At 50.2% G+C, this 9,701-nt stretch overlaps 1 pseudogene; it reads right to left on the minus strand.

Annotated features, from left to right (window-relative positions):
- Positions 1-2,129: 2,129 nt before the first annotated feature.
- Positions 2,130-9,701, minus strand: part of LOC109886391 (xylosyltransferase 1-like) — a 64,102-nt pseudogene continuing 56,530 nt past the window's right edge.

Consider the following 9,701-nt stretch of genomic DNA (forward strand, 5'->3'; position numbering starts at 1 on the left):
AGGTCTACAGGATAAACTGGGAGATGAATACAATCCCTGGCTACTGTACATGCCAATTATCTCTCCTTCCTCCCCGCGCCTTCACTTCCTGTCACTGGTTGAAAAGGAAATGACTGGTATCAGAACTCCCACTACGGCTCCAATGCTTTTAGATTTGTGGGAAGTAGTGAACGAGTGTACACTTCAGGAGAAAGGGGATGTTATTGTGATGCACCCCCCTTTGTGATCCAGCAGAGCTGAGGTCTGGTCTCTCTCACACGATGACCTGCAGAGTTACAGACATGGCACAGAAGAAAACCCACACACGCTCGCTCGCTCGCACACACACACATTCACACACACACACTCAGTCCAAATGAGTTCAGGAGGGGCTCAGAGGAGAATAAATGAGAATATGGAGGTATATTCACTCCTCTCTCCTGGTCTTCCTCTCCTTTTAGCCATCTCCTTCCTTTCAGAGAACAGTGTTGTGTTCCTCCATCTCCTTTCAGAGGACGGTGTCGTGCTCCTCCATCTCCTTTCAGATGACGGTGTCGTGTTCCTCCATCTCCTTTCAGAGAACAGTGTCGTGTTCCTCCATCTCCTTTCAGAGGACGGTGTTGTGTTCCTCCATCTCCTTCCTTTCAGAGAACAGTGTCGTGTTCCTCCATCTCCTTTCAGATGACGGTGTCGTGTTCCTCCATCTCCTTTCAGATGACGGTGTCGTGTTCCTCCATCTCCTTTCAGATGACGGTGTCGTGTTCCTCCATCTCCTTTCAGATGACGGTGTCGTGTTCCTCCATCTCCTTTCAGAGAACAGTGTTGTGTTCCTCCATCTCCTTTCAGAGAACAGTGTTGTGTTCCTCCATCTCCTTTCAGAGAACAGTGTCGTGTTCCTCCATCTCCTTTCAGAGAACAGTGTCGTGTTCCTCCATCTCCTTTCAGAGAACAGTGTCGTGTTCCTCCATCTCCTTTCAGAGAACAGTGTCGTGTTCCTCCATCTCCTTCCTTTCAGAGAACGGTGTCGTGTTCCTCCATCTCCTTTCAGAGAACAGTGTCGTGTTCCTCCATCCTCTTCTCCAGGCATTAGTATTTGTCCCAAATGGCACCCTACTCCCCTTAGGGCTCTGGTCTAAAGTAGTGCACAATATAGGGAAAAGGGTGCCACACAACAATCAATCAATAAATCAAATTCAACTAATCAGTCAGTTTAGCCTCTGAGACAGAAGGTGGCGCCACCTGATGCTGAAGAGGATGACTCTGCTCCTGATCTAATTTCTTCTTGGTTTCAGTCCACAGCTTTTTCTTCTAACCTTCTTTACTACCTGGCTCCTGAGTTACGCCATGGTTGGTGTTGACGCCGTTCGTACAGTAATCCAATGCATTCAATCTCCTCCCTTTCCTGTGTCCCAAATGACACCCTGTTCCCTATGGTAGTGCACTACTTCTGATCAGAACCCTATGGTAGTGCACTACTTCTGATCAGAGCCCTATGGTTGTGCACTATACACTGAGTGTACAAAACATTTAAGAACACCTTCCTAATATTGCCCTCAGAACAGCCTCAATTTGTCTGGGCGTTGACTCTTCAAGGTGTTGAAGGCGTTCCACAGGGATGCTGGTCCATGTTGACTCTTCAAGGTGTTGAAAGGGTTCCACAGGGATGCTGGCCCATGTTGACTCTACAAGGTGTTGAAAGCGTTCCACAGGGATGCTGGCCCATGTTCACTCTACAAGGTGTTGAAAGCCTTCCACAGGGATGCTGGCCCATGTTGACTCTACAAGGTGTTGAAAGCGTTCCACAGGGATGCTGGTCCATGTTGACTCTACAAGGTGTTGAAGGCCTTCCACAGGGATGCTGGCCCATGTTGACTCCAATACTTCCCACAGTTGTGTCCAGTTGGCTGGATGTCCTTTAGGTGGTGGACCATTCTTGATACACAAAGGAAACTGTTGAGTGTGAAAAACCCAGCAACATTGCAGTTCTTGACACAAACCGGTGTGTCTGGCACCTACTACCATTCACCCTCTGAATGGCACACATACACAATCCATGTCTCTATCGTCTCAAGGCTTAAAAATCCTTCTTTAACCAGGTCTCCTCCCCTTCATCTACACTGATTGAAGTGGATTTAACAAGTAACATCAATAAGGGATCATATCTTTCCCCTGGATTCACCTGGTCAGTCATGGATACAACAGGTGTTCTTAATGTTTTGTCCACTCAGTATACAGGAAATGGAGGAGCAATTTAGAATGCAGCAGACTATCTCACTAAAACGTTTCCCGTCAGTTCATCCTCCAAGCCATTGGTTGGCTGTAGCAGTAGCCGTGGCGACGGTGCTACCTAATCCGTCCGTTCCCTCTGGGGGGACCCAGATCAGACTTCGGGTCGGGACTGAGCGCGCTCCATCCCGTCTCCCGACACCGCTGCATAACGGGACAGGAGCTAGGACCCTGAGAACACACGTCCGCTGCAGACCACACCCCTGCCAGGAGATGGTCCACCCAGCTCTGGAGCTCCGCCCCTGTCAGTGACGCTTTAAACTCCGCCTCCTCCACCTGTCCAAGGTGCACTGGGAGGTTGAGGATGGGGTTGAGGCCGTGGAAACTCTGATCCATGTAGGAGTTACGGACCGGCCCGCTGTGGAGCTTCACTGTGTCTTCTAGAGAGGGGTGGGGGGGGGGAGGAAGGAAGGAGAGGAAGGAGAGGAAGGAAGGAGAGGAGAGGAGGGGAGGGGGGGGGGGGGGGAGAGGAGGGGGGGGGGAAGGAAGGAGGGGTGGGGGGGGAAGGAAGGAAGGAAGGAAGGAAGGAAGGAAGGAAGGAAGGAAGGAAGGAAGGAAGGAAGGAAGGAAGGAAGGAAGGAGGGGAGGGGAGGAGACAGGGGAGGGGAGGGAGGGGCGAAAGGGAGATCCCAATTATTTAAATTCCATATAGGTGTTACAGGATAGGCTGTGAATGTGTGTGTGTGTGTGTGTGTGTGTGTGTGTGTGTGTGTGTGTGTGTGTGTGTGTGTGTGTGTGTGTGTTTACCCTGCGTATAGGCTGTGAATGTGTGTGTGTGTGGTTTGGTGTGTGTTAGTGTGTTCCAGGTGATGTATATCGAGGTGTCCAGGTTCTAGTCCTCAGTCCAGTGTGTGTGTGTGTGCGTGTTTACCCTGGCGTATAGGCTGTGAATGTGTGTGTGTGTGGTTTGGTGTGTGTGTGTGTGTGTGGTTTGGTGTGTGTTAGTGTGTTCCAGGTGATGTATATCGAGGTGTCCAGGTTCTAGTCCTCAGTCCAGTGTGTGTGTGTGTGCGTGTTTACCCTGGCGTATAGGCTGTGAATGTGTGTGTGTGTGGTTTGGTGTGTGTGTGTGTGTGTGGTTTGGTGTGTGTTAGTGTGTTCCAGGTGATGTATATCGAGGTGTCCAGGTTCTAGTCCTCAGTCCAGTGACCGTGTGTGTGTGTGTGTGTGTGTGGTTTACCCTGGCGTATAGGCTGCTGGCCGTGGTGCTCCAGAGGTGAAACCACAAAGCTGGTGGAGGCCAGCAGGTTCCAGTGATGTAACACACGCAGCGTCCACACGCCGGGTCGTAACGGCACGGTTAACGGGGGCCGGTAGTGTGTGTACTCTGTCCCGCCGTCCACCAGGATGTCGTACGTGGCGGCTATGACGTTGGTGGGGTCCACCCAGACGACGGTTACCGTGACGTTCTGTCCCCGGCCCCAGCGTTGCATGGCACCCGGCTCCTCCGTGGGGCCCAGGAGGCTTCCGAAGTTCCTGAAGATTCTCTCTTTGGCGTCCCAGTCTGTACCCACCTGAGGGGAGGGAGGACAGAGAAAGAGAGATATTGAAGAAACAGAGGGTTGATTTGAATGAAAACAGAGATACTGTAGAGAGAGAGAGAGAATCGTGTGAAAGATTTATTGAGAGAGATCAAGAAACAGAGGGTTGATTTGAATGAAAACAGAGATACTGTAGAGAGAGAGAGAGAGAGAGAATCGTGTGAAAGATTTATTGAGAGAGATCAAGAAACAGAGGGTTGATTTGAATGAAAACAGAGATACTGTAGAGAGAGAGAGAGAGAGAATCGTGTGAAAGATTTATTGAGAGAGATCAAGAAACAGAGGGTTGATTTGAATGAAAACAGAGATACTGTAGAGAGAGAGAGAGAGAGAGAATCGTGTGAAAGATTTATTGAGAGAGATCAAGAAACAGAGGGTTGATTTGAATGAAAACAGAGATACTGTAGAGAGAGAGAGAGAGAATCGTGTGAAGGATTTCCAGCAGGATAACCAGGTGGAAACTAAGTCCCCTGAATGGCAGCCTGTGCACTACTTGATTTTTTAACGACTTCCCTGTTAATTACAATGGTAATTAATTAGTGTTCCAGCGACAGCGTGACAGGACACATCCAGTACCACATGTCATCCCCAGGGGGCAGCAGCAACCTGACAATAAAGACACTTAACAAATAGTGACTCAGAGCCTGTTTCAGTGGGGACAGAGCCACCATCTCTCTCTCTCTCAGTACCAAAGCCTGTTTCAGTGAGGACAGAACCACATCTCTCTCTCTCTCTCTTCTCTCTCTCTCTCTCTCTCTCTCTCTCTCTCTCTCTCTCTCTCTCTCCCAGGTACCAAGCCTGTTTCAGTGGGGACAGAACCACCATCTCTCTCTCTCTCTCAGATACCAAAGCCTGTTTCAGCGGGGACAGAACCACCATCTCTCTCTCTCAGGTACCAAAGTCCTCTGTTTCAGTGTGGACAGAACCACCATCTCTCTCTCTCTCAGGTACCAAAGCCTGTTTCCGTGGGACGAACCACCATCTCTCTCTCTCTCTCTCNCCATCCCGTCTCCCGACACCGCTGCATAACGGGACAGGAGCTAGGACCCTGAGAACACACGTCCGCTGCAGACCACACCCCTGCCAGGAGATGGTCCACCCAGCTCTGGAGCTCCGCCCCTGTCAGTGACGCTTTAAACTCCGCCTCCTCCACCTGTCCAAGGTGCACGGGAGGTTGAGGATGGGGTTGAGGCCGTGGAAACTCTGATCCATGTAGGAGTTACGGACCGGCCCGCTGTGGAGCTTCACTGTGTCTTCTAGAGAGGGGTGGCGGGGGGGGGGAAGGAAGAAGGAGAGGAAGGAGAGGAAGGAAGGAGAGGAGAGAGGGGAGGGGGGGGGGGGGAGAGAGGAGGAGGGGGGGGGGAAGGAAGGAGGGTGGGGGGGAGGAAGAAGGAAGGAAGGAAGGAAGGAAAAGGAAGGAAGGAAGGAAGGAAGGAAGGAAGGAAGGAAGGAAGGAAGGAAGGAGGGGAGAGGGAGGAGACAGGGGAGGAGGGAGGGGCGAAAAGGGAGATCCCAATTATTTAAATTCCATATAGGTGTTACAGGATAGGCTGGAATGTGTGTGTGTGTGTGTGTGTGTGTGTGTGGTGGTGTTGTGTGTGTGTGTGTGTGTGTGTGTGTTGTTTACCCTGGCGTATAGGCTGTGAATGTGTGTGTGTGTGGTTTGGTGTGTGTTAGTGTGTTCCAGGTGATGTATATCGAGGTGTCCAGGTTCTAGTCCTCAGTCCAGTGTGTGTGTGTGTGCGTGTTACCCTGCGTATAGGCTGTGAATGTGTGTGTGTGTGGTTGGTGTGTGTGTGTGTGTGTGGTTTGGTGTGTGTGTTAGTGTGTTCCAGGTGATTGTATATCGAGGTGTCCAGGTTCTAGTCCTCAGTCCAGTGTGTGTGTGTGTGCGTGTTTACCCTGGCGTATAGGCTGGAATGTGTGTGTGTGTGGTTTGGTGTGTGTGTGTGTGGTGTGGTTTGGTGTGTGTTAGTGTGTTCCAGGTGATGTATATCGAGGTGTCCAGGTTCTAGTCCTCAGTCCAGTGACCGTGTGTGTGTGTGTGTGTGTGTGGTTTACCCTGGCGTATAGGCTGCTGGCCGTGGTGCTCCAGAGGTGAAACCACAAAGCTGGTGGAGGCCAGCAGGTTCCAGTGATGTAACACACGCAGCGTCCACACGCCGGGTCGTAACGGCACGGTTAACGGGGGCGGGGGTGTAGTGTGTGTACTCTGTCCCGCCGTCCACCAGGATGTCGTACGTGGCGGCTATGACGTTGGTGGGGTCCACCAGACGACGGTTACCGTGACGTTCTGTCCCCGGCCCCAGCGTTGCATGGCAACCGGCTTCCTCCGTGGGCCCAGGAGGCTTCCGAAGTTCCTGAAGATTCTCTCTTTGGCGTCCCAGTCTGTACCCACCTGAGGGGAGGGAGGACAGAGAAAGAGAGATATTGAAGAAACAGAGGGTTGATTTGAATTGAAAACAGAGATACTGTAGAGAGAGAGAGAGAATCGTGTGAAAGATTTATTGAGAGAGATCAAGAAAACAGAGGGTTGATTTGAATGAAAACAGAGATACTGTAGAGAGAGAGAGAGAGAGAGAATCGTGTGAAAGATTTATTGAGAGAGATCAAGAAACAGAGGGTTGATTTGAATTGAAAACAGAGATACTGTAGAGAGAGAGAGAGAGAGAGAATCGTGTGAAAGATTTATTGAGAGAGATCAAGAAACAGAGGGTTGATTTGAATGAAAACAGAGATACTGTAGAGAGAGAGAGAGAGAGAGAATCGTGTGAAAGATTTATTGAGAGAGATCAAGAAACAGAGGGTTGATTTGAATGAAAACAGAGATACTGTAGAGAGAGGAGAGAGAGAATCGTGTGAAGGATTCCAGCAGGATAACCAGGTGGAAACTAAGTCCCTGAATGGCAGCCTGTGCACTACTTGATTTTTTTAACGACTTCCCTGTTAATTAACAAATGGTAATTAAATTAGTGTTCCAGCGACAGCGTGACAGGACACATCCAGTACCACATGTCATCCCCAGGGGGCAGCAGCAACCTGACAATAAAGACACTTAACAAATAGTGACTCAGAGCCTGTTTCAGTGGGGACAGAGCCACCATCTCTCTCTCTCTCAGGTACCAAAGCCTGTTTCAGTGAGGACAGACAGAACCACCATCTCTCTCTCTCTCTCTCTCTCTCTCTCTCTCTCTCTCTCTCTCTCTCTCTCTCTCTCTCCCAGGTACCAAAGCCTGTTTCAGTGGGGACAGAACCACCATCTCTCTCTCTCTCTCAGATACCAAAGCCTGTTTCAGCGGGGACAGAACCACCATCTCTCTCTCTCAGGTACCAAAGTCTGTTTCAGTGGGGACAGAACCAGAACCACCATCTCTCTCTCTCTCAGGTACCAAAGCATGTTTCAGTGGGGACAGAAACCACCATCTCTCTCTCTCTCTTCAGGTACCAAAGCCTGTTTTCAGCGGGGACAGAACCACCATCTCTCTCTCTCTCTCTCTCTCTCTCTCTCTCTCTCTCTCTCTCTCTCTCTCTCTCTCTCTCTCCTCTCTTCTCTCTTTCTCTCTCTCTCTCTCTCTCTCTCTCTTCTCTCTCCTCTCTCTTTCTCTCTCTCTCTTTCTCTCTCTTCTCTCTTCTCTCTCCCCCTCCCTCTCTTTTTCTCTCTGCTCCCTCTCTTTCTCTCTCTCTCTTTCTCTCTCTCTCTTCTCTCTTCTCTTCTTTCCTCTCTCCCCCTCTTTCTCTCTCTTCTTTCTCCTCTCTCCTCTCAACTCTCTCTTTCTCCTCTCTCCTCTCTCTCTCTCTAACTCTCTCTCTCTTTCTCTCTCTCTCTCTCTTCTCTCTCTCTCTAACTTCTCTCTCTCTCTCTCTCCTCTAACTCTCTCTCTTTCTCTCTCTCCTCTCTCTCTCTCTCTAACTCTCTCTCTCTTCTCTCCTCTCTCTCTCTCTCTCTCTCTCTCTCCTCTCTCTCTCTCTCTCAGGTACCAAAGCCTGTTTCAGCTAGGGACAGAACCCACCATCTCTCTCTCTCCCAGGTACCAGGGATAGGTTACATTTAAAGTGTATGTGTGTGTACGTGCGTGGGTGCATGTCTCACCTCTGCAAACTGTAGTCTGTTGAGTGTGTTGGTTTGGCCGGGGCCAGGGTGAAGTGGTTGCTATGGAGACCCAAGTCTCTAGGGTCTCTAGCTGGCTGGTTTGCTAGGTTACTAGCATGTTGACGAACCAGGTAGCCTTGAACACGTCTGACAGGAAGTACAAATGGACAGACACCGGGTGGCCCCTGGGGATATACCTGGGAAACCCCAAATATACACAAACAGTACAATTACACACAAAATACACACTCAAATATACACATACACAGTACAAATTGACACCCAAATATCCCACAGACATCCACCCAAATGTAAAGCCATCCACGGAAATGTCACCTCGCCCCCACCTACATGTACAAATTACCTCAACTAACCTGTGGGGTACACTGACTCAGTATCGGTGCCCCCCTGTATATAACCTCCACACTGACTCAGTACCGGTACCCCCTGTATATAACCTCCACACTGACTCTGTACTGGTACCCCTGTATATAACCTCCACACTGACTCAGTACCGGTACCCCCTGTATATAACCTCCACATTGACTCTGTACCGGTACCCCCTTGTATATAGACTCCACATTGACTCTGTACTGGTACCCCCCTGTATATAACCTCCACACTGACTCAGTACCGGTACCCCCCTGTATATAGCCTCCACACTGACTCTGTACCGGTACCCCCTGTATATAGCCTCCACACTGACTCAGTACCGGTACCCCCTGTACATAACCTCCACACTGACTCAGTACTGGTACCCCCTGTATATAACCTCCACACTGACTCAGTACCGGTACCCCCTGTATATAACCTCCACACTGACTCAGTACTGGTACCCCCTGTATATAACCTCCACACTGACTCAGTCCCGGTACCCCCTGTATATAACCTCCACACTGACTCTGTACTGGTGCCCCCTGTATATAACCTCCACATTGACTCAGTACCGGTACCCCCTGTATATAGCCTCCACATTGACTCAGTACCGGTACCCCCTGTATATAACCTCCACATTGACTCAGTACCGGTACCACCTGTATATAGCCTCCACACTGACTCAGTACCGGTACCACCTGTATATAACCTCCACACTGACTCAGTACCGGTACCCTCTGTATATAGCCTCCACACTGACTCTGTACTGGTACCCCCTGTATATAGCCTCCACATTGACTCTGTACTGGTACCCCCTGTATATAACCTCCACACTGACTCAGTACCGGTACCCCCTGTATATAACCTCCACACTGACTCAGTACCAGTACCCCCTTGTATATAACCTCCACACTGACTCAGTACCGGTAACCTGTATATAACCTCCACATTGACTCAGTACCGGTACCCCCTGTATATAACCTCAACACTGACTCAGTACCGGTACCCCTGTATATAACCTCCACACTGACTCAGTACCGGTACCCCCTGTATATAACCTCCACATTGACTCAGTACCGGTACCCCCTGTATATAACCTCCACACTGACTCAGTACCGGTACCCCTGTATATAACCTCCACATTGACTCAGTACCGGTACCCCCTGTATAGAACCCTCCACACTGACTCAGTACCGGTACCCCCCTGTATACTAACCTCCCACACTGACTCAGTACCGGTACCCCTGTATATAACCTCCACATTCACTCAGTACCGGTACCCCCTGTATATAACCTCCACATTGACTCAGTACCGGTACCACCTGTATATAACCTCCACACTGACTCAGTACCGGTGCCCCCTGTATATAACCTCCCCACTGACTCATGTACCGGTGCCCCCTGTATATAACCTCCCCCACTGACTCTGT

This window comes from Oncorhynchus kisutch, unplaced genomic scaffold (genome assembly GCF_002021735.2).
Source record: "Oncorhynchus kisutch isolate 150728-3 unplaced genomic scaffold, Okis_V2 scaffold4016, whole genome shotgun sequence".
Classification (NCBI taxonomy): domain Eukaryota; kingdom Metazoa; phylum Chordata; class Actinopteri; order Salmoniformes; family Salmonidae; genus Oncorhynchus; species Oncorhynchus kisutch.